The sequence below is a fragment of the Heterocephalus glaber genome, unplaced genomic scaffold (assembly GCF_053883595.1).
Source record: "Heterocephalus glaber isolate CG9 unplaced genomic scaffold, H.glaber_assembly_v1.0 deba00000546, whole genome shotgun sequence".
Classification (NCBI taxonomy): Eukaryota; Metazoa; Chordata; class Mammalia; order Rodentia; family Bathyergidae; genus Heterocephalus; species Heterocephalus glaber.
Window position 1 is genome coordinate 35520316 of NW_028258147.1, and position 24475 is coordinate 35544790.

The 24475-nt window shown below is 37.1% G+C and overlaps 1 protein-coding gene and 1 pseudogene across 3 annotated transcripts in view; both read right to left on the reverse strand.

The window, feature by feature from the left end:
- The window catches only part of Cdk14 (cyclin dependent kinase 14), a 617491-nt gene that overhangs the window by 568957 nt on the left and 24059 nt on the right, over positions 1-24475 (reverse strand). The window lies entirely within an intron of this gene.
- The window catches only part of LOC147829679 (large ribosomal subunit protein P1 pseudogene), a 41677-nt pseudogene continuing 17202 nt past the window's right edge, over positions 1-24475 (reverse strand). Inside the window, exon 1 of the transcript XR_015448757.1 lies at positions 1-24475. This exon is cut by the window's right edge and continues 17202 nt beyond it. The product of XR_015448757.1 is annotated as a large ribosomal subunit protein P1 pseudogene (transcript).

Genomic DNA, 24475 nt, shown 5'->3' on the forward strand with positions numbered 1-24475 from the left:
CCTTCCCCCACCCCGACCCCCATTGAAAATGAGAAGAGATGTAAACAAAGCACAAAAACAAAATTCCAGATCACCTAAAGCAATCCCAAAGGGAAACAAGATGGAACAATCTGATAATCAACCACCTGGAATCCCTGAACTGGCAACTGATCTGGCATTAAAAAAATCAGAAATAATTTCTTGGATGAAAGCAGAGATTGTGTCCATAGTGCAAGACATGGATAATAAAGCTAGAGAGGACAGAGATAAAAAAAATAGAGCAGAAGAACATAATGGAATCCTAACAGAGAAAACACATTTAATTCATAAAACAGATGCAAACAGATTCTGAGGAGATTAAAATCTCCATTGAAAGTTTACACAGGACAAAGAGCCAATGTGAAGACAGAATTTCAGATATAAAAGATAAGATTGAAATTAGTTACCAGGAAAAGAAAAATTTCTTGAAAATAGTAAGGGACCATGAGTAATCAATTCAGTATCTGCCAGATGATTCAAAGAAGAACATAAGACTGATTGAAGTCAATGAAGAAACAGGAAAGAGTGCAAAGGACAATAAAAAGAGAAAATTTTCATGACAGAGAGCACCTCAGGAAATTCATGAATACCAAACCAGCACTCCAAAAATTTTAGACAATATCCTAGGAAAAGACAATGAGGATCACAACCCCAGGACTCCCAGCAGAATGAATCTATCAGGCACAACAAGAAATTAAATGCAAAAGGGGAGATTCAAACAAAAAGAAATTCATGACAATGATAAGTCAACACATATCAGTTGTAACTATCAATGTTAATGGCCTCAATTCACCAATCAAAAGAAATAGACTGGCAGAATGGGTCAAGAACCAAGATCCAGCATTATGCTGCATACAAGAAACACACTTAATTCAAAAAGAAACTCATAGACTGAAAGTTAAAGGGTGGAACACAATATTTCATGTGACAGGAACCCCCCAAAAAGCAAGAGTAGCTATCCTCTTTGCAGATCAAGTGGATTTCAAAACAACACTGATTAAGAGAGACAAAGAAGGACACTACATCACTGTAAGGGGGAAAAATCCAACAGGAACAAATGACAATCATTAATATATATGCAATAAATGCTAGTGTGCACAACTATATAAAACACATACTAATGGACATGAAAAGTCATATATGCACTAATACAATAGTAGTGGGAGAACTCAATACCCTACTGTCATAAACACATAGATCAAGTACACAAAAAATAAAATACTAGAAATCTATCAAATTCTTGAACAAATGAACTTAACAGATGTTTACAGTGTTCCACTCCACAAAATCAGAATACACATTTTTGTCAGCTACACAAGGGTCATTCTACAAAATAGACCACGTACTCATAGAACATGTTTAAGTAAGTGCAAAGGAACTGAAGTTATCCCTTGCATATTATCAGACCACAGTGCAATGAAATTGGAGATCAATAGCAAAAGAAAGCACAAGAATTTCATAAACACATGGAAATTGAACAACACACTTCTGAATAACCAATGGGTCACAGAGGAAATTAAAGAAAAATCACACAGTTCTTACAATTAAATACCAATGACAATACAACATATCAGAATCAATGGGACACAATCGAAGCAGTCTTCCGAGGAAAATTCATAGCAGTGAATACTCATATTAGGAAAACATAGTGACCCCAATTAAACAACCTGATGCTGAACCTCAAACTTCTAGAAAAAGAAGAGCAGGACACCCCCAAAGCTCATACAAGGGAGGAAATGATAAAGATTAGAGCAGATATCAATGTAATGGAGACTAAGAGAATGATACAAAAACTCAATGAAGCCAAGAGTTGGTTCTTCAAATGAATAAACAAAATTGACAAACCCTTAGCCAACCTTATCAGAAAAAGGAAAGAAAAGGCCCAAATCCATGCAATTAGGAATGAGAAGGATGAAATTACAACAGACAAAGCAGAAATCCAAAGGATCATCAATACCTACTTCAAGAACCTATATACCAATAAGATGGAAAACAAAGAAGAAATGAACAGATTCCTGGATATGTATGAATTACCAAAGATGAATGAAGAAGACCTAAAATTTCTAAACGACCCAATATCAACGAATGAAATTTTAAAAGTTATTAAAAACTTACAAATTAAAAGAAGCCTAGACCCTGATGGGTTCACCGCTGAATACTACAAGACATTTAGACAGGAACTACTGCCGCTATTGTTTAAACTCTTCAATGAAACTGAAAGGGAGGCAATACTCCCGAATTCATTGATGGAAGCAAGCATCACCTTAATCCTCAAAGCAGAAAAACACCCAACCAAAAAAGAGAACTATAGGCCAATCTCACTAATGAACACAGATGCAAAAATCCTCAATAAGATACTGGCAAACAGAAGGCAGAAGATCATCAAGAAAATCATACACCCTGACCAAGCGGGATTCATCCCAGGGATGGTTCAACATATGCAAATCAATCAATGTAATACCCTCTATCAATAGAGCCATAGACAAAAACCATATGATCATCTCAATAGATGCAGAAAAAGCATTCGACAAAATCTAACACACATTCATGATAAAAACGCTACAGAAAATTGGAATAGGTATTTATCTCTACCTGACTAAGGGTATCAATGAAAACCCAACAGACAACATCATACTAAATGGTCAAAAAGTGAAAAACTTCGCACTAAAATCAGGAACAAGATAAGGATGCCCATTATCAACACTCCTGTTCAATACAGATCTGGAAAGATTAGCCACAGCAATTAGAAAAGAGAAAGAAATAAAAGGAATAAAGATAGGAAAGGAAGAAGTTAAACTGTCATTATTTGCTGATGATATGGTACTTTACATAGAAGACCCTAAAAACTGTACCAAAAGGCTTCTACACTTAATTAGCAGATTCAGTAGAGTAGCTAGATACAAAGTTCAACACTCAAAAATGAATATCCTTCTCCTGCACAAATAACAGACTCACTGAGAGAGAAATTAGGGAAACAATTCCTTTTACTATAGAATAAAAAAAAAATGAAATATCTAGGAGTCAACCTAACAAAGGAAGCAAAAGACCTCTACACTGAAAACCACAGCACTCTGAAAAAGGAGATCCAAGAGGATAGAAGAAAATGGAAAGACATCCCTTTTTCCTGGGTAGGAAGAACCAATATAATGGCCATACTTCCAAAACTACTATATAGATTTAATGCAATGTCAATTGAAACTCCAACAACATACTTCACAGAACTAGAGAAAACAATCCAAAAATTCATTTGGAAGCAGAAGAAAACTAGAATAGCAAAAGCAAATCTAAGCAAGAGAGACATGTCAGGGGGTATCACAATCCCCAACTTAAAACTACACTACAAAGCTACTGTGATAAAAAAAAAAGTCATGGTACTGGGAAAGAAACATATCAGTGGAACAGATTAGCAGATGCAGAAACAACTCCAGACATACTCATCCACCTCATCTTTGACAAAGAAGCCAATCAACCTCATTGGAGGAAAGATGGCCTATTTAATAAATGGTGTTGGAAAAACTGGATTTCAACCTGCCAAAGATTAAAACAAGACCCGTATCTATAACCATACACTAAACTAAGATCCAAGTGGATTAAAGATCTAAATTAAAACAGAAACACTAAACTTCCTGGAAGATAAGTTAGGTAGAACTCTTGAAGACATTGGCATAGGAAAGGACTTTATAAACAAAACCTCAGTAGCACAGAACTAGCACACAGAATCAACAACTGGGATCTCATCATTTTTAAAAACTTCTGCACTGCAAGTGAAACCACCAACAGAGCCAAGAGACACCCTACAATGTGGGGGAAAAAAATTAGCAGCTGTACCTCAGACAAAGGACTACTATCTAGAATAAAGAATAGAAAAAAATCAGACCCCCCAAATTTAAAGACCCAATTCAAAAATGGGCATCTGAAATGAACAGACATTTCTCAGACAAAGAAGTAAAAGCAGCAAATAAACATATGAAAAAATGTTCAACATCAGTGGTCACTGGAGAGATGCAAATGAAAACAACACTGAGATTCCACCTCACCCCAGAAAGAATGGCTGCTATCAAGAAATCAACCAATAACAAATGCTGGTGGGGTTTGGTAGGAGTGCAGACTGGTGCAATCACTGTGGAAATCAGTATGGAAATACCTGAAAGAATTAGGGCTAGAGGTGCCATTTGACCCAGCTATTCCCCTGCTGAGTATCTTCCCAAAAGAATTAAAAGAATCATACCACAGTGATATATGTGCACCCATGTTTATAGCAGCACAGTTTGTAATAGCTAAAGCTTGGAAACAGCCCAAGTGCCCATCAACTGGAAACTGGATAAAGAGGATGTGGGTTTTTTTATAAAATGGAGTACTACTCAGCCATAAAGAATGAGAAACTAGAGATATTTATAGCTACATGGATGCATATTGAGGCCAAACTCTTAAGTGAAATAAATAGGACACACGTGTAAATACCAAATAGTTTCTCTAGTGTGAGAAACTGAAAGAGCAAATAAGGATTAAAATGATTACAATGAATAATTGATAATTTGAAATAGGAAGAAAAGGTCCAAAGAGGTAGGGAAAGTGGGAGGGGAAGGGAAAAGAATAACTATAGGAAAAAAATGAAGCAAAGTCTATGTAAATAGGGAAGGGTGGAGGGGGTGAAGGGCGCACAGGTAATGGGGAAAAAATAAGAACCAAGATACACCATGTACAGGTACAAGCACCCAATGATAAATGTAACCATACTGTATACCTAAAATGTACCAATAAAAGAATTTAAGCAAAAAAAAAAAAAAAAGAAGAATCATACCACAGTGATACATGTTCACAGCAGCACAATTTGTAATAGCTAAAACTTGGAAACAGCCCAAATGCCCATCAGCTGGAGACTGGATTAAGAAAATGTGGTTTTTTTAATAAAACAGAGTACTACTCAGCCATAAAAAATGAGAAATTAGAGACATTTATAGCTAAATGGATGCACATTGAGGTGATACTCTTAAGTGAAATAAATAGGACACACATTTGTAAATATCGAATAGTTTCTCTAGTGTGAGAAACAAAGTGTAAATAAGGACTAAAAGGTATAATAGATAATGTGAAATAGGAAGAAAAGGGGCAAAGGGGAAGGGGAAGTGGGAGGAGAAGGGGAAAGGAAAGAAGGGAATGGAATTAATATGAAAAAATGGAAACAAAGCCTTTGTAAATAGGGAGGGATGGAGGGGTTGAAGGGAGGGCAGGGGAAGGGGGAAAAATAAGAATAAAGAGAGATTATGTAAAGGTGCAAGTTTCCAATGATGAATGTCATTCTATTGTATACCTAAAATGTACCAATAAAATTAATTTTTTTAAAAAAGAAAGAAAAAGAAAAATACAGGAAAAAAAATAATTTTGTACCCAGTTTTCCTTGTTGTTCCCTTCTAAATATACAACATACCCTTAACATATATAGGATCCTTTGTGCACCTATTTCCTACTTCTCAACCACAGAGCAGAGAAGAAAAAAAAAAAATTGTGGTTCTTGTTATTTTTTTCTCTTCTCTTGCCCCTTCTGGCAATACCCAGTCCCCAACCCCCTCAAATCTAGATAACTGATTCTATAATATTATTATTGAATGCTGTTTTTCACCAGTAGAGGAGACACAGCCATCACATTTAGTGCATATTAACTGTGGGTCAAAACGTGCATTGTTAAAAGATGCTTACACTGTAACAGTGGTTTTCTTCTCTAGGCTCAAAGGAGACACAAAACAAGGTGTCATGGTTATGTTATTTCTCAACTAACCCTGATAGATACCACTGAAACGAATCAGCCTATTGCTCCTGTAGCTGATTTGACTGCATAGGAATAATCCTGACACAGTAGACAGTTCTGTGCCAGTGAACCTGTCTGATGAATCCATCAGGGAGAGGGACAGCAAAAGTCCTAACCCAAGAACTTGGACTGTATCAGACTCTGCAAAAACGCCTGCAACCTGGCAGAAAGAAGTCTTGACTCTGAGTTAACTTGAGTATTTTGCTGCAGGGATCAGAGGAGTTATTGGGATGTGAGCACTCAGACTTTCTGGCAAAAAAAGTTACTTGAGAATCACATACACAATGCCTTGTTGGAATATTTAATCTATGCTCCCAACAGACATCTTATTAGATTTAAGTTTTTGTACATTTCTTGATTTATTTAGTAGTGAGGTTACGTTATGTTCTTTTATGGTTTCCTAAATTTTCTAGGTTGTTACTTTTGTGTATCTGTTCCTTCACTGGCTGTGATTTAATAGGTGTCTAGGTTCTCTCCCTTGTCTCAGCTCCCTATCTACTTTCTTCACCTCAAACCCCCAAGATAATATTATTAACATATTTCCTTATTCTTTTTCCAAACACATAAACTCCTCCTCCCAAGTTTTTTAATCCCCCATACTTAGCTAATTCAGAGTCACTCATGTCTTCTCTAGTATTAGTCCTCAATGCTCCCATCCTAAGCCTTTGGCTCTTCCATATATTACCAAGCTTACCGTCTTCCCTATCAGGAAATTCTGACACCTACATAGCTTTCCTCAATAAGAAAGTAAACTCCTCTTCTCCCATATCTCGCCCTTGCCCACACAAAATATCCTCTGAAAACTCTTCGTACCAACCCTTCAACTCAACTAAAAGGGCTCCAATAACATCAGACCCTCCATCAACCTTTTCTTCTCCTCTACCACTAGTCCCCCTTCAAACCTCCCCCTTAGTGTCTAACACTCCTCATCCAACCACCTCCCTCCCATTCTCTCCACCCCACCTCACCTACCTCATTGCAAAGCAACTACAAATAATAAATTATCATAGTGTGCATAGAGAACATACAAAGGGGAGAAAACTAAACAGCAAGGACTACCCTAGAAATGCTGTAAGATTGACTCTGTAGATACTACTGTAACCAGAAGTATTTCTTTCAGCAAACATGGGAACAGTCAAAATCACTTAGAGTAAATAACAGGAGCAAATACTATCTCTGGACATACAAAGCTGAAAATTATTCACAAGGAGGCAACCTCCTACTAAAAATCTCCACATAAGCCACCAACTCTCACTTCTCTGGTTCCCAACCTGCAATAACTCCCCCCCAAAAGAGGAGGGGGAAAAAGGGGGCCATGTATAATTTTTAAAAGATATAGATATATATATACAAAGTATACAAAGTATATATATATATATATTATACACACACACACACACACACACACACACACACAAGATACAAATGGGAGAATGGGGAAGGAAGGAAATAGAAGCTATCCAAACTACCCCCCAAGCTCTTCCAAGGCAGAGGAAAGGGTTACAGAGGAGAAGAAAAAATTACCAGATAGCAGAAATCTACTTAAAGTTCTTAGAAAGGATGAAGAAAACAGATGAGTTCAAAGAGGAAATGAACCAAAAGTTCACAACATTTTCACTCAATATGCCCACAGTAAATTTTGGAGGCTTAAGTAAAAAAACTGGATGAGCTAGCCAAAACAGTTCAAAATCTGAATGACAGATTCAACAAGGATATGGAATCCTCAGAAAGATGTCAGAAAGAAATACGTGAAATGAAAAACAGCATAGAATTCACATATTGTAGAAATGACCAATGTGAAGACAGTGTCTGTTATTGAGGAAAAAATAGTGAATTACAATAAAGAGCTCAAAGAAGCCAAAAAAAAAAAATAAGAGAACAAGAGAAGACTATCCAGCAGCTATTAGATGAGAACAAGAAGACCAATCTAAGGCTAATCATAGCTGGAGAAAAACTAGACGATGGTACAGATGGATTCACTAATATAGTTAGAGACATCATGGAAGAAAAGCTCCCAAATATAAGAAAACGGTTTAAAATACAAGTGATTCTTACAGAAAACCAAACAATTATGATGAAAGGAGAAGTTTACCAAGGCATATCCTTATTAAATTCCCTGATGTCCAAGAAAAAACACCCAGAATTTTAAAGGCAGCCAGAGAAAAAGAAAAAAATCACATATAAAGGTTAACCCATTAGAATTACAGCAGACTTCTCAATGCAAAACCTAATGGCCAGAAGAGCTTGAAGTATTTCAAGCCGTAAGAGCAAATAACTTCCAACCCAGAAATTGAAAGGGATAAAGTGCTCCCAAACTCATTTATGGAAGCTAGTATCACCCTGATCCCAAAACCGAATAAGGACCCAACTAAAAATGAAAACTACAGGTCAATCTCCTTACTAAATATAGATGCAAAAATCCTCAACAAGATATTAGCAAATAGAATGGAACATATTATCAAAAAGATCATATATCATGATCAAGTAGGTTTCATGCCAGAGATGTAAGGATGGTTCAACATATATATAAGTCAGTGAATGTAATACATCACATAAACAGAAGCAAGGTCCAAAATACATATAACCATATCAATAGATCCAGAAAAAGCTTTCAACAAAATCCAACACCCCTTCACGATAAAACCCTGAAGAAAACAGGCATAGAAGGACTATACCTGAATATGATAAAAGCTATGTATGACAAACCAATAGGCAGCATCATACTAAATGGAGAAAACTAAAAGCATTCCCCCTAAAATCAGGAACAAGACAAGGAAATCCACTGTCACCTCTTCTGTTCAATATAGTACTTGAAACAGCCAGAGTAATTAGGCAAGAGAAAGAAACAAAAGGGATACATATAGGAAAAGAAGAACTCAAATTATCATTATTTGCACATGACATGATTCTCTACACAGAAGAACCACAGAACTCCACCAAAAAGCTCTTAAAATTAATAACCAACTTCAGCAAGGTAGCAGAATACAAGATCAACACACACAAAAAACTCATTAGCATTTGTGTACAACAACAATGAACAGTATGATAAAGAAATTATAAAAATAATATCATTCATAGTCACCTCAAGAAAAATGAAATACTTAGGAATTAACCTACCCAAGGAACTGAAAGACCTCTACAAAGAAAACTACAGTACTCTGAAAAAAAAGACTGAAGAGGACATCAGAAAATGGAAAGCTGTCCCCTGCTCCTGGATAGGCAGAATCAGTACTGTCAAAATGTCCATACTTCCAAAACTGTTTTATAGATTTAATGTAATCTCAATCAAAATGCTAACAGAATACTTTACAGATCTTGAAAAAACAATCCTAAAACAGATATCCAGAATAGCAAAAGCAATTTTGGACAAGAACAAAACAGGAGGCATTACAATACCTGATTTCAAACTATATTACAAAGCAATAGTGATAAAAACAGCATGTCACTGAACCAAAAATAGATATGTAAATCTGTAGGGAACAGGGAAAGGGGACATTACTAGAACCTCTGCAGTAAGTCCTAGTCTCCTGCAAGCCATGGCAGCACAAGGCGAATTATAGGAAAGTTAGAGAAATGAGACTGAGAAAAAGCTGAGCTTTGGGTCTTATCAGTGCTGCTCTGGGCAGCAAAGATGAAAGCCCCCAGCTTACCACACCTTTTATTCAGCATATCTGGAGAAACAAATGTAACAAATGACTTGCAGAGAGTTCAGTACATCCACGTAAACAAGATGTAACAATCCAAGAACAATGAGGAGCTGAGTAGATGAAGATTTTGATCCTCCCAGGATGTCTTCAGCTGGTGTAATCTTGTCCTGGAGAATCACAGCATCTCCAGATCACTGAGGTCTCAATTGTGACTGGAGGCCAAAATGGAATTATGTCTCGGAATGCCATAGCTGGGCTGCAGGCAGGAGAAGTAGGCCTAACCAAATGATTTTTCCCTAAAAAAAAAAAAAAAAGCATTGCTCCCGACATAAATCAATGGAACTGAACTGAGGATACAAAAACTTCCCCTGACACATTCAGCTATCTGATCTTCAACAAAGGAACCAAAAGCATATGTCAGAGGAAAGATAGCCTATTCAACAAGAGGTACTGGGAAAACTGGTTATCTGCGTGTACAAGATTGAAAATGGTCCCTTATCTCTCACTATATACTAAATTAAAATAAAACTGGATCAAAATCTAAATATTAAAATAGAAACATTAAACCTACTGGAAGATAAAATAGGTAAAACACTTAAGAGACATAGGTGTAGAAAAGAATTTTCTAAAGAACATCAATTGAACAAGAAATAACAGCAAGAATTAACAAGTGGGAGTGTAACAGACTAAAAAGCTTCTATTTAGCAAAAGTAGAGTGAAGATACAGTAGAGTGAAGATACATCCAACAGAATGGTAAAACGAAATTGGCCAGCTACTCTGCAGACATAGGACTATTATCTAGAATATGGAAAAAACTCAAAAAATTAAACCATGTAAAATTAAAGATTGACTCGAGAAATGGGCAAGAGAAATGAACAGATGCTTGACAAAGGGAGAAGAAATACAAATGGTTAACAAGTACATGAGAAAATGTTCAACATTTGTAGAAATTAGAGAAAAGCAAATTAAAACAATGCTGAGATTCCATCTTATTCCAGAAAAAATGGCCATCATTAAGAAATCCAACAATAATAAATGCTGATGAGTCTGTGGTGAAAAAGGAACCTCCTGCATTGTTGGTGGGAATGTAAAGTAGTACAGTACAACCATTATGGAAACCAGTTTGGAGATTTTCCAAGAACTAAAATTAGAAATTCCTGGGTCAGCATGCCACAGCTCCCAACCAGGAGGAGGCTTCCAGGCAGGCATGCCACGGTTCCCAGCATGGACGAGATTTCCAGGTAGGCATGCCACAGCTCCCAGCATAGAGGTGGTGGGCCTCAGGTGCCAGGAACAGACACACCACTCCCCACTACACCCCCATCGAAATGAGAAGACAGGTAAACAAGCCTCAGAACCAGACTTCCAGATCACCTACAGCAAACCCAAAGGGAAATGAGATGGAACACTCTGATACTCAACCACCTGGACTCCCTAAACTAGCAATGAAAGAGGATCTGGAAAAAATGAAATCAGAAATAGTTTCTCAGATAACAGCAAAGATTGTGCCCATAGTGCAAGACATGATTAATAAATCTAGAGCGGATACAGATAATAAAAATAGAAGAGCTGAGGAACATGATGGAATGCCAACATAGGAAACAAATGGAATCCATAAAACAGATGCAAACAGATTTCCAAGAGATTAAAAACTCCATTGAAAGTCTATGCAGCAGAATGAGCCAATGTGAAGACAGAATTTCTGATATAGAAGATAAGATTGTAATTAGCAAGGGACCATGAGAAATCAATCCAGCAGCTGCGAGATGATGCAAAGAAAAATAACAGAAGACTGATTGGAGTCAATGAAGAAACAGGAGACAGTGCAGATGACATAAAAGAACTGTTCACAGAAGTGATGGCAGAAAACCTCCCAAGCAGGGGAAAAGAATTTGACATACAGGGCCGGGGATTTAGCTCAGTGGTTCCGGTGCCTGCCTCGAAAGCACAAGGTCCCAAGTTCAATCCCCGGTACCAGAAAAAAAAAAAAAAAAAAGAATTTGACATACAGATAAGCGAGGCATATAGAGCTCCAACTAGCCTTGATCAAAAAAATTCTACACATAGGCATATAATTGTTAAGATTCCAAAAACCCAACAGAAGAACAAAATTCTACAAGCAGAGAAAAGAAACAAATCACATAGAAAGGAAAGTCCATCATTATCACAGCAGACTTCTCAATGTAAACCCTCAAGACAAGAAGAGCTTGGAGTGATGTATTTCAAGCCCTAAAGGAAAACAGACTCCAACCCAGACTGATGTACCCTGCGAAACTGTCTTTCAAACTTGATGGAGAAATAAGAGCCAAACACCCTCACTGGAGGAAAGACAGCCTATTTAATAAATGGTGCTGGAGATATTGGGTTTCATCTTTCCAAAGACTAAAACTAGACCTATATCTCTCACCATGCACTAAACTAAAATCGAAATGGATTAAAGATCTGAATATTAAAACAGTAATGTTGAATTGGCTAGAACAGAGGTTAGGTAGAACTCTTGAAGACAATGGTGCAGGAAAAGATTTCATGAACAAAACCTCAGTTGCCTGTGACCTAGCATAAACAATCAAGTGGGATCTCTTCTTATTAAAAAGCTCTGCACAGCAAGAGAAACCACCAGCAGTGTGAAGAGACAACCCACAATGTGGGAAAAAATTTTCACCAGCGGCCCCTCAGACAAAAGTCTACTATCTCGAATCTACAAAGAACTTAAAAAAATCAGACCTCCCAAATTTAAAGACCCAATCCAAAAATGGCCATCTGAAATGAACAGACATTTCTCAGACAAAGAAGAAGAAATGGCAAATAAACATATGAAAAAATGTTCAACATCACTGGTCATTTTAGAGATCCAAATGAAAACAATGCTGAGATTCCACCTCACCCCTGAAAGAATGGCTGCTATCATGAAATCAACCAATAACAAATGCTGGCGGGGCTGTGGGAAAAGAGGAACACTGCTCCACCGCTGGTGGGAGTGTAGACTAGTGCAAGCACTGTGGAAATCAGTATGGAGATATCTCAAAGTCCCATTTGACCCAGCTATTCCCCTGCTGGGTATCTTCCCCAAAGAATTAAAAGAATCATACCACTGTGATATGTGTGCACTCATGTTCATAGGAGGACAGTTTGTAATAGCTAAAACTTGGAAACAGCCCAAATGCCCATCAAATGGAGATTGGATCAAGAAAATGGTTTTTTTTATAAAATGGAGTACTACTCAGCCATCAAAAATGAGGGATTAGAGACATTTATTGCTAAATGGATGCACCATTGAGCTGATACTCTCAACTGAAATAAACAGGACACACATGTGTAAATACCGAATAGTTTCTCTAGTGTGAGAAACTGAAAGTGTAAATAAGGACTAAAAGGTATAACAGGTAATGGGAAATAGGAAGAAAAGGGGCAAAGGGGAAGGGGAAGTGTGAGGGGTAGGGGAAAGGAAAGAAGGGAATGGAATTAATATGAGAAAATGAGAAAAAAGAAACAAAGTCTTTGTAAATAGGGAGGGATGGAGGGGTTGAAGGGAGGGCAGGGGAAGGGGGGAAAAAATAAGAACCAAGAGAGTATGTAAAGGTGCAAATTTCCAATGATGAATCCATTATATTGTACACCCAAAATGTACCAATAAAAGGATATACAAGAAAAAAAAGAAGAAATTCCACACATCCCAGAAATCCTCCTTCTAGGTATTTTCCCCCAAAGAGTTTAAGATATCACACTATAGCGATACACATATAATGTGTATAATGCATGTCTATAGCAGCACAACTCATAATAGTTAAATCCTGGAAATAACCTGCATACCTATCAACAAATGATTGGCTAAAGAAAATGTGGCATCTATACATAATGGAATAGTATTCTGCTATAAAGAAAGATAGATTTGAGAAACATCTGTAGGAAAATGGAGGCACTTGGAAAATATAATGCTGAGTGAAATAAACCAGACACACAAGCTTAAATACTGTACGGCGTCTCCCATTTCAGTGAAGCAACACACAAACAAAGAGAATAAAAAAGGATGGATAGAAGAGGACTAGGAGTCGGTTATCTCGCAATAGGGAAGTGGTCCAAGGGAAAAAGTACGACTGGAGGGGGGAGGAGGAGAGGACAGGGATAGAAGTAGAATAAAAATAAGCCATGTATAGGAAACTAATAACCTCAATTATCGTAAACACTGTATGTCATAATTGAGCTAAGATTAATAATATCAAGAAGAATAAAAAGTGGAATGGGGAATTGGAGGAGGAGGGAGGGTGGAGGAGGGAGGGGGAAGGAAAGGGCTTTTAACAAAAAGGAACAAGCTGTGGTGTGTACACGTAACCACTCTCCAAGATGACTGCACACTGCGTGAATTGCAAACATGTACTGATTAAAATAAACAAGCAAACAAAAATAATTTCTTACACTAGTGAATAAATGCAAAACTCACAGGCACTTTCCTCAGAGGGAACCTCTGAGAGCTCTTGCCCACATCAGTGTGAACCCAGGGTCCACAATCACCAAAACTGCCTGTGCCTTGCTCCTCGTCCTGCAGCCAAGCGAAGGCCTGCTCATCTCTCAAGCTGCCCAGAGATATCCCTGCTGAGTCCTATGCTGGGCCCCAGGGGCCTCCTCCAATACATTTTTACTCTTTGATTAAAGCCTTCATATCATCTACTGCAATTAATTAAGGGGGAAGGGAGGAACTTTCTTGTGTGCACAGGCTAACTTGCTCATCTCTGTATCTCCCATCTCCAGCACCATGCACAAGTCCTGACGGAGAGTGGGTATACAGCAAGCAATGGCTGACGAAGAAAAGCACCCTCCACTCCTGGATAAGAACAGGAAACAAACACCGGTTTTAAGGCAGTTTACTCAGGTAGTCAAAGAAATGCAATTTACTGCAATTTTTACTGTGGTGGGAAACACTATATTCCTAAAAATTTTTTAAATGATAAAAATGGTTCAACTTGTCAGAAAAGTAACAAGAATATCTCTAAAATCTCAGCAATCTACTCATTCTTAGGGTAAACCAGAATTTTATTCAAACAGTAAAACTAATGTGAACAGAAATTTTCATTATTTAAAGGATCAAAATATGTAAAGGAGGAGAATGAGCAGAGTGCCCTTTATCTTCAGTGAAATACTATGGAATCATTACAAGTGATCATTTAAGACTGAGGGAAGATGGTGTAGGTTTTTATATTTTTAAGATGACATGAGGGAATAGTTCATCACACATGCATGCAAAGTATGTCATTTCTCGCATATGCAAACATTTCATTTTAAAGACAAAACTATTACATTATTTCTTTAAACAGCTTCAGTTATAATTCACATACAATACAACATACTAATTTAAAGTGCACAACTCAATGACTTTTATTCTATTCACAGAACTGTACACATCCGTTTTAGAACATTTTGATTACCTCAAAAAGAAATCCCATGCCCCTTAGCTGTCAATCCCTTACCCTCCCCATCAGTCTAGACAATCAGTAATTCATTTTCTGTCTCTACAGATTTGTCTATTTGGGAGAATTTATATAAATGGAATCATACACATATGGTCCTTTATAACTAGCTTCTTTCACTCAGCATGATATTAAAGTTCTTTTATGTCTTACCATCTATCAGTACTTCATTTCTTTCTATTAGTGAATAATATATTACTGTATAAATATATAACATTTTATTCATCCATTCATCAGCTGATGAACATCTGGATTGTTCCCACTCTGAACAATGCTACTGTGAACATTTGTGCAAAGTTTTTTGTGTGAACATATATTTTTGTTTTTAAGTAGATACCAGGAGTGGAATTATCTGATCATATCCTAACTATGTCTAATAATTTGAGGAGCCACCAACTGTTTTCTAAGCATTTTAGACCATTTTATAATCCCAGGATACAAGGGTTCCAATTTCTCTACAAACTCATCAACACTTGTAATTATATGTCTTTTTTATTCTAGCGATTGTGTGAGTGAGAAGTCTTTTCTCATTGTGGTTTGGATCTGCATGTCCCTGGTGACTAGCCACTAGCATCTTTTCATATGTTTATTGGCTATTATTTTTAATTAGATTGCCTTTTAGTATTGATTAGTTTTTAATCTATTCTGTATAATAAATAGCCGCTTTATCAAATATATTTGTAAAAATATTTTCCATTCTGTTCTTTCACTTTCTTATATTATTCCATTAAATGTATCCACAGAACCTTGAACACCATGGAGATTTCATTCCTACCATAATACATATAAAATATACATGAAACAAGACTAGAAAACTTTATTTTGTACCCTTTTCTCCTTGAAATCTTACTTCATTCCCCCCACCTCAAAACTTCAGCCTAATATATTTATCCTTGAAATTTTTACTGATTCACACCCTATCATATTTCTCTATATCAAAAAAATTTGCACATAGCTTGAAATTTTTAAATGTCTTTGATTTCCTGTAACCACAAAACTCTAAGCCTTAATATTTTTCTTCTGGATAAAGTTACTCTGATTATTTACAGAGCACATTAAACATGTTTCCTACAGTAAACAGTTACTAAACATAAGAAATAAATTTTATTGGTAATGCATTGCTTACCAGTAGTAAGACCAATAGAGTATGAGGTGGTTAGAGGGCCTTAAGATTTGGCTAATAGCAAAACAATGAAGTGGTCCTCTGTTTGAAGATGAGGGCTTTGAAACCTTGGTCAATATGCTACAGCGAGATTATGGATGGTGGAGAGTGGATTTTGTGTTTTCTTCTGTTTTGTTTTGCCTTGCTTTTGTAAAAATAGAGTAAGGTTATAGCAGAAGAAAAAGAGAGAAAGAAGATTCTACATGATGCCCAGAACATGAATGTGTTTCATGCAGCTCAATTTTCAAAAAAATACATCAGAAGTTGAGATCTCGAAATCAATTCTCTTATAACTATCCAGGCCTACACATTTCGTGACAGGTCTCTCTGCACTTCCGTCCCTATGCATATGTGTTCCCTGGCAGGAAGAGATCCACTTTAGAGAATCTCAGAGATGGTTATATTCTCTTGGATCACTGTACATGATGAATTCTAATGATATTACACACAGTCTCTCTTTGCTAACACCTCTTTCTATACAGAAGTGGTAACATATGGAGAAAGAAACTTACTTTCTCAATATTTAACAATACAATAACAAAGCAATCAAGGCAACTGAAGCCAAAGGGCTGTGCTCAGTAGCTGTTAAGAACAGATCCAAATGGTGATTAATTTTATGTCATTTTCTATTTTTCACCTAAAAGTTTGATAACTTCACACCACTTGCTACTTGACCAAGTGATATCCAAATAAGCCTAAAATAGCTACTTTTAAAATCAGATCCAAGCTTGACAAGAGCTTGTGACTGGATTAATATTGCTTACAGTCATCTAAATGTCACTTTGACATACTCAATGTTTGTCCTGATGACATCTCCCCTTAGGCATACGGCACTTCCATTAGCTCCAGCATTATCTTTACAGCAGAAGAAGATGCCTAATTGTTTTCAGAATATTCATAATTTAGAAGGCCTCTCTTTGGTCATGACTGATAATTGTTCATAATAATGAGGGGAAGGATCCCTGCACAGATGCTATCTAGTGTGTGGGGTTTTTAAAAATTATTATTAATTTCAAGGAACAAAGCATTCTTTTTGAAGCAAACACTTAATGGCAATGATCCAAATTTTAGGTGAAAATGTTACCTTATTTTTAATAACATATTTTACAACATAAGAAGATGGTAGACTAAATTTTATAATGCCAACCTTGGGAAACTCAGAGAAATTTTTCAAATATTAAAATATGGGAGAATATAAATCCATGATACTCAACAACTCCATACAATAACCACTTACTAAAAATTCACCTTGCATAAGACTTTGTAATAGATACGTATTATGAATGATAAATACACATTAGGCATTAAAAAGATTCTGATCACCACAAAATACACAAAGAATCTGGGGATTATCACGGAATTCATGATCTAAATATTTATCCTCAAATTTAGCTTGTTGTAATTCAAAAATACTCTTTAGGAAACTGATCACCTTTAAAATAAGTTCAACAAACACTGCTTCCTGTACGGTCTCTGCACAATTTGTTTGTGCGTGAAAACACAAATCAACCACACTCTTGAAAAAAGACAACAGATCATGAGATTAATGAAAGTGATTTTGGAAAACTACTTAACCCACACCAAAGGCCACAGAAAATAAGGTCCTCGGAATCCTCTTTATAATTAATAAAGACAGAAAAAAGCACTACAGTTTTATAGATGTTTCAAAAGAAAATAAAATGTATTTCAAATGTTAAAAAAATTCCTTGGCAAGCGAAAGTAAATATGTAGGACCTTTGTGATCATGCTTAAGCAAAGGATAATATATTGTGTTATACAATTCTCAGGGAAAAAGGGCCCAAAATACCTTATATCACTTTTTTTCTAAATCAATGCAAATAAATGAACTTTCTTTTCATGACTATAGATTATAAAATACCCACTTGTAGTCAAGCCTTCTATAAATCTTACCCACTACATTCTGATCTCCAGTGGAATGCCCACCAGTGACCTTGCCCAGTCACCCCTCGCCTCCTATATCCCCCCCCAGGTCCCATTATGAGCAACAGTGCATCCAGACTGAAGCAGACTAAAACTACTCATGCCTAAAGAGGCCTTCTGCTGAGGAACCTATCGTTACTTATCCCTCACTCGGTCCGGAGCACCTTGCCTGGCATAGAAAGTGTGCGCTCTGCTCTCCCGCTCTGGCCACTGAGCTTAGTAGCTACCCTGAGCCAAATGCTGAGTGAGACATTCTTTGTAGCCCATAAATCTTTCGATATTTTGTTGTTAATCACTGAGAAGAGAAACTAGAGAACCCTCAAAAATGTCTTACCACGTGGTCCTGAGCTAGGTATTTTCACTTCTTCCCAGAAAGCTAAAACATGCTTTAGTTTTACTTACTTGACCAACCTGAACAGCCTAGGGACACTAGCACTACACCCCCACCCTGACCTCAGACCTCTGCAAGAGTCAAAGCCCTTCTCCAGGACAATCTGTCTGTGGCCCCTCCCTGCACCCAAGTGAGGTGGAACACTGGTCTCAGACAGGCAGTTGGTCCCTCGAAGGAGCCCCAGGCCAACAGCCACCAGTTACTATGACTTTTCACACAATGACCTGTTACCTTATTACCAATCCTGTGGACCATGTAGTGAATTCAGAGAAGTTAAATGAGCAGCTCAGAGAAAATCCAAGGCCAGAACTGAGACAGCCTTGATTCCCCTGCAGCTTAGAGGAACAAGGATTCTCAACTCTTATCAGACTAGGCCACCTTTTGATAACAAATATTTGTAATCTACAGAGATAATACATATACACACAGAGACAAATAAAATGACTAAATTGTACTATAAGGCAAAACAAAAGGGAATAATTTTGTCTCCATCTGTATGATTTGTGTATGTGTACATACGAAATAATTTGTGTGCCTAAACAAATTATACACGCACACAAGTATATACATACATATATATTCACATATATACAATTTTAAGATAATACAGTGTGTAAATACTCTGGCCTAACTATACAAAATTATTTAGTGATGTACTGAGATACTAGAAACTGCTTTTAATGAGTAAGCATGAATTTTTAAAGGAATAAAACACATTTACTGGAATATTTTCAATACTTCTTATGGGATTATTTTTAAGCAAGGGCTAAATATGTATGTGCATATAGATATTCCTCCTTTAACAATCTACCTGCTTAATGGCTCTTCAGACTTACAAACAAGGCCCACTATTCAGACTTATGACCTGCATTCAGACTTATGACATAGGAAGCTGAGTGGCCTTATGAAGACCTCTTCTATGGTACAGTACTGTAATTTTTACTGATTGTACTATACAGTGTAGTTTTATGTTCTGTTACACACTGTAGTACTATTTGTAAGAGTTATGCAGATAAAAGCAAAGTCATCAGGTTGGAGTTTCCTTTGACCACTTCTTTGTTCTGAATATGTTACGGTATCTACTATATACAATTTCTCATTTAGTGACTAATTCATTTAATAACAATGTAATCATAGGAATGTACCTCGGTCTTTAAATGAAGAAATGTCTGTGTACACTCACAGCACCGTATTTCTTATGGCTGCATTAGTACAGATGTGTGTACAATTCAAATACTATAAGTGCACTGCTGCTGACAATGAGATTTACTAAAATGGTAGATATTTCTTTACAAAGTAACCAATAAATCAAGATAAAACTTTTTGAAGTACTCAGTGGTTGTATTCCTGAAAATTTCAGAATATATTAAATATTCTGGGCACACATGCAAAAAATGCCTGTCTTCGTGTTAAATGGAGTTGGGGTTTTGGCTTATATGACTATAAATAGATTTTTCAACAATGAAAACTCCAATAGGAACGCCCAAAGAGTTTACCGAATGCATAGCATAAGCCTTCATCTAGTTGATTCTTCTGTATACTACAGAATGTCCAGCATCTTTGGGCCCTACTCACCAACACCAGCAGCACACTCCATTCCTGAAACAAGCAAAATTAATTCTGGCCAATTTCTAAAACACTGAATTAGGAGGCACTGCCACTCGCATCCTAAAAATATTGATTGGGGACCTATAGACCCCAGGACCCAGTGTCAGACACTAGGGACAAATTGATTTTAAAAGGAGGCAGGAGGAGGTACACCTAGTGGGGAAAGTGACATTATACAACTATACAAGTAATTGTATCAATATGAAATGCTGTAAACACTATGAAAGAAAACTATAACTTAGATGTTTAGATGATATCAGACTTCAGGAGTCTACAGACCAGTAAAATTATTTTCTTTTCTTAACTCGGAGCCATAAATAGTACTGTCCGCTTTTAAATTTTTCCATGGAAGGTTATTTTTAAAAATAACAATAACTACCATTTACAATAACTATGGTGACCAGGAAGAAAAGAAATTATCTCTGAATTTTAAAAAGATAAAAAACAAGAATACTTTTAGCTTGGTAGGAAAATCTCACTACATTATTGTTATTTTACTCTTTCTGCTGCATGCTGTGAGAGGGTTATGAGAGACTAGTATCTTGTTACCATCACACCAGATCCTTGCTGCCCAACAGCATCGGATAACCTGGTGTGAGCAGGGCAAATTTTCAGGACCCACCTCAGATTACTCCACCAAATCTCATTTTAACAAGATCCCCAAGAGCTCCACATCCACATTAAAGTTTGAGAAGCACTGTGCTAGAATAGATCATATTAATCCACTAATGGCTAAAATTCAGCCACAACTACCTACATTACTCAGAAATGACCTTTGGCACTTAACTGTCTTCCAAAGAAGATAACTGCAGGACCCTAAAAAAATCAGGATGCAAGATGAAACATAAAGCAGACAAGTTAACATCCTACAAATCCATCATGTTTAACAAGTTAAGCTTCATGACCTTGAAAATAATTGAAGAGAATACCCTAAGTGCCAACTGCAAACAACAATTCACAGCTTTGCAGCAGACTTCACATAAAACTCTGGTCCACAGTTTGTGTGTGAGCCAATGCATGGATTGCGCTGAACACTGAGTCTGATTCTGACTCTTGCCATAAAAGAAAGCAAATTTTTATCAGTATCAGTTAAGAAGTCCGCCGGCTCTTTAGGTGACTTGACACATACTACATTTGAATTCAAATTTTGGGTTTTTTTCAAATCTCACATTTAGGTTTTCTAACATAGATGTTAACTGTAGAGGCAAGGAGAGGAGGCACAAATCTATGCCTCTTTCCTGGGCCATTTTGATAGGAATAATAACTATGAGTACAATGTAAAGCCTTTTCTAGGGAAGAAAAATTACAATATAGATCTGTGCTGACCAGTAAGGCAGCCACAGGCAAAAGTGGGCACCGGCACCTTAAATACAGCCAATCCAAAATGAGATGGGCTATGAAGTGCAAAATATACAAGCAACTTGTTGAACACTTAACAGAAACAAGAATATCTCAAAAATAATTTCAAGATTGATTGCATGTGCAGATTACAGGGTTTCTTTGTATCTAGGACTAAAAATCGTAAGAGAGAGACACAAAAAGAGAGAACAATAAAAGCAAAAACCATCAGTTGTATACTGTTTTAATTGACTACTAGAAAAAACTTAATTGTATGTAGCTTGTATTATGTTTCCAGCAGATGGTGGTGGTCTAAAGCTAATTATAATTATGCTTATATCAACCTTAAATTTATAAAATTATACATGAAGATAAACCCTTAATCCTAGAGAATAACTGTAGAAAATGGATAGTTAGGCAGTAGCCAAATAAAAATAGGACAGGGGAGAAGTTTGGCATTACTGTTCTTTTTAACAAGTTCTAAGACAATTCTGAACTGCCTGTATGGGCTTCCCTGAATTTATACCCAAAGGAGAGGGAACATCAAGCATTTCATCAAAGTAAAGCAGGGGGAGGAGCTAATCCAAACTGAAGGCAGTCACAGGGGTGGCCAGTTCACTCAGAGTCTAGGAATGCAGGAGTGGAAAAGACAAACAAATTCCATTGACAACAGCCAATAATTTCCTGGTATAGGCCATTCATATAACTAAACCAACCCAGCTCTAAGTAAAATGGAACAAGTAAAACCACAATCTCCATGCTTGCCCAGATCAGGAAGGCTACTATGTATGGAAAGCACACTCAGAAGCTGATTATATTGACCTGTAGAAGCATAACTATAGGTTAAAATAAAGGCACGGTTCTTCCTTGGCACAAAGAAAAACCGCAAAGTTTTGTTGAATTAGAAAGATTCAAAATCATTTTATAATAGCAAAATCCCCCCACACACCAATGTTAAAACAGCATCCCTGATACTGGAAATTGGTGCTGGGTCTAACGAGAGCAAGACTGTAAATCTGAAGCAAGTAACGCAGCTCAAGCCATCTCCAATCTGGTCAGATTCCTCTCATTCCTGCCCTGGGAACAATCCCATCACTTAGGAAATCTGGAGTTCTGCCAACATAGTGCTTCTGCAGCCTGCTGGGGGATGGGTGAGGAGGGGAAATGTCTGGGCAGCTGGCTTTTATCACAAAGCCTTCTCTTTCAGAAAGGCTTATAACGGAATTTCCTAGACATGATATAAGGCAATATTTTAAGTCATTAACAGTGCAAAAATATCACATTTTAAAAAACAGATACCCAAGGTGTAAAATGTCAGTAAGTACATGAGTTAAATCTGATGTAAATGTTAGAATGCTATATTCATAATTTTTAAATTCTTCTCACTGGGCTTACCCTCAATACATCTACATGACTGAGAAAGAAACTGTTATTTTGAGAGCTTGATATACACACCAGACACTTCCCTAATTTATTCCACTGAATAAAACTTTTGAGAAAGTGTTGGAGCCTAGATGTGGTTGCCAAGTTAGGACAGCTCAGCTCTAGCACCCTGACTGTATGCCTACACCACCTGAGATACCTATGGCCTTCACTCCTAGGTAAGGATACTGAGGTTCAGGCTGATTCAGCAGCTGTCCTTCCTAATAAGGCTAGGAAGTTCCGCAGCACACCCTTGAATCCATACCCAATTATCTTTCTCATAAATGACTTCTTGTGATCACCAAACTTTTTGCCCCAGTTTGTACTGCTGTCAAAAGTACCTTATTTTCTTCTATTCTCACAGGAACGACTGCTAGCCATTGTCCTTTGTTTCCTCTCACCATACTACCAGTACTCCCACTATAGATGAGCTGTTGGTTCTTCATGCATCTAAAGAATTCACAATAGGATTCATGCTTTCCTAGTCATGTAAAATTAAGTACTCAGGTCTACAAATCTGGAACATAAGGACACAGAGCATAGAAAACAAAATACACTTTTCTGAATGAAACAATTCGTATGGTTCACCTTGTTACTCATGTTATGATACTGATGTAACAACTATCACGTGGAAATCCACATTACAAGGATTTCTGGGTCACACCCTTCCCCTAATCTGATATTAAATACATTATCTTTAAATCTTGACTTTCTCTGGTTAGGCAGAACAATGAGGTTAGGGTGAGAGGGAGGAAACCTGGGTTCCACACAAAGGTCAACTAGGAGAACAGAAACTTGAGGGCTGGGGCACAGCATTCACCTTCTCTGCATTCAATTTCCTCCTCTACAAGGCAGATATCAAAGCATGGGTCCACCACTCGCCAGGGCTCTCAAAAGAATTCATTCAAAGAACAGGGAATTGGTGTGTGCACTGAACATACAGTAACACTTTCACCTGCTAGGAGCCAGCATAGGGAAAGATTTCACAGCCTCTTACAATGACAGAAAAGACCACTGGCCCTCTGATCCCACACACCCAATAACTGAACCTTATAGATAAAATTACCACCTGACTGGAAGGCACAGGAGCTGTTTTTAAACAACCCTTAGAGATAATAAGTATTGATTTAAATAAAAGGTTTGAAAACTCCAGGAAGATATCACCACTGCGACTGCTGCCCTAACCAGGTCTCCCAGGGATGGTTGAGGGGGTGTTCATTGCTAGACTCTGATCAAGTGGGATATGGTGGAAATTTTACCATAAAAATCACTTCAAAAATCAAGCAACAGACACAATGCTTACGTGTTCCATTTTTTAAAAAGCATATTAAAAACACTTAAGAAAACAAACCTAGTAATATTTTGAAATCTAAAGTTCAGAACACTTCCAGTTTTCTTTTTCAGGCATACGTTTTTCCTTCCGTGTCATACTACACCCTGCCAGTATCCCAATCCACCATAAACTTTGCCCAAGAGATATAGATACGGAGTACAGTATTTACAAGGCCAAAATAACTAAAGATCTGCAAACTGAAATGCCTGTTTCAGGTGAAAAATGCCCCTTTCGTGGTATTCACACAGTCAGGCTGTACATGCAGAGGGGCACACAGCCACACTTTCAGTTCACTGCAGAAATCCTTGCAAGTCATTTGACATCCTTCCCTGTGCGGTTTTAAACC